The following is a 2,273-nucleotide window of genomic DNA, read 5'->3' on the forward strand; positions in this document are numbered from 1 at the left end:
AGATTCTCTTCCCTTCCCTAGTGGAGGCTTTCTCAGAATTCTCCCCAGAGGAGATGGCTGAAAATGATGTGCACAACGCTTTTATGGTGAGCGTCCTTCCTCCTTTACCTGCTCTGAACTATTCATATCCATCATGCTAACTCTTCTTTTTCTGCCTTCAGGCCTTTCAGTCAGTGCTCTACAACAGGAAGATGATCAACGTGGTACAGACCACCAGTCGTGCTACCAATGCCAAGAACCAGGAGCTGATGGGGACTATTGCTGAGTTGGAGTACCAGCGTTCTGACTTGAGGGGACGGGTGGTGGAGCTGAAAGCTGAGCTTGCTGGCACCAAGAAGAAGCTAAAGGAGGGAGCTGACCAGCTGGCACGTACCCAGGAAGTTTTCACTACCTTCTCTTACTCTCTCAAGCGCTCTGACGAGAGGATCAGCTGTTGGAATAAAGGTCCTCCAACAATAATGCGATCACAACTGTCGATCATAATGATCACATGTTTAAATCTCATTTTTAAGAATACATGTGGGATGTAATATTTTATAGTCAACTGGTCCACACATATTGGTAATGATTGGCTAACTAGAGTTTGACATTACTGTCGTGCGACGGTGGTGATCAGTTGATCCCCTTAGGTCATACCTATAGGGAAATACTCTTAATTAATTATTTAATTAATCGTATGCCGATACGAGTTAATTAAATTGCTTAAAATTGACGGATGATTTTGTGAGTAAAGTTACGTGTCTTATTGTAATTTGATTAAATGAGATACGGTCTAAGTAATCGAATTGTTTTATTACTTAGATAAAATTATTGTTTACGAAACAATTAAAATTGAATGAATAATTTATTATAAATACAAGACGTTGTAATTTATAATTTGATAAACCATTTTAGTACAAGTAATTACGAATTACTAGTCGATTTTGTAAATGACATATTTTATGAGTATGTTGATTTTTAATATGTTAAAAATACATTACAAATTCACATGTCAAGTAACATGTCACATATGTCACAATTGACAAATGACAAAATAAAATGGACTACCCATTTTATCTCAAATGTACCGAAAATTAGAGGGTATTAGTGGATAAATTGTGTTGATTATTTTAATAAGGGAAAAACACAATTATTACACTCTATATGTAGCCATGCAAGCCTACTCTCCTTGAGAAGAACAAGGCCATGCATTGGCTTCCCTTGTCCCTCCTCCACCGGTTTTCTAGAGAAAGATAGAGGATTTTTCCTTTATCAATTTCTCATTCACAACTTCAACAAATTTTCTAGTGTAAGAAAAATATATTTTTCTCTACATCTTATGAAAAATTAGAGAAATAAAATCTCCAAAATCTTCTTCTCTTGGCCGAAATTACAAGAGACCAAAATTAATATTTTGGGTCATTTTTAGTAAGATTAATATTGTTCTAGATCAAATAATATTAGTCTTTTAAGAGATTTCCTTGGGTATTCACATTTGGGAGAGGTTCTAATTTGGACCTTTTGTTCATCCATTTTGAGGAAAGATCAAGAGCTAACAAATAGGTGAATTTGTTGGTGCCCATTAATCCGAAATTATATAGTAAGATTGATGATTTCTTCTCTTATCTTATTTATGTTTGCATGCATAAGTTCTAGAATTTATTTTATGACTAAATAAATTATTTCATATATGAATATGTAAATTAATGAGATAATGATTTCTAACAAGCGGTTTTAGAGCCTTAGGTTGTTTGCATGCAAATCGATTATTGTTTTTCCGAGTTATACGATTAACAAACAAAACTTATAAATTTGTGTTTATTATGAAATATCACGAAATTTATTTGCAAGTTAAAGTTTCTGGTCTTAAAATGTATTTAGGATATTTTGGTTTATTTATGGATTTTATTGTTCATTTTATATAATATTGGCATTAAAATGTGATTTTTATGATAAAAATGCCATTTTTGGACGAAAATTAGCTAAACTTCGAATTTTTCAGTAATTTTTGGATATGTTTTCACATATATTATATAATGATGGCCTGTGAATTTTCATAATTGTAACAGCAAATTTTGTATTGCGATAACTGAAATACAAAACAAGGAAACAATTATATTTTATTAATAAATATCAAAAGTACGTGTACAATCTCTAATGTATCCTCTGATTCTAATGTGCTGTAAAGGGTACGTGTACGGGGTACACGTGAGGGGTGCGCGTGTAGACAAATTTAATTGCTCTACGCGCGATGTAAATTTGATTTCTTGAGAGGGTCGCGATGACTTGAATCT

Source organism: Silene latifolia, chromosome Y (assembly GCF_048544455.1).
Source record: "Silene latifolia isolate original U9 population chromosome Y, ASM4854445v1, whole genome shotgun sequence".
Taxonomy (NCBI): Eukaryota; Viridiplantae; Streptophyta; class Magnoliopsida; order Caryophyllales; family Caryophyllaceae; genus Silene; species Silene latifolia.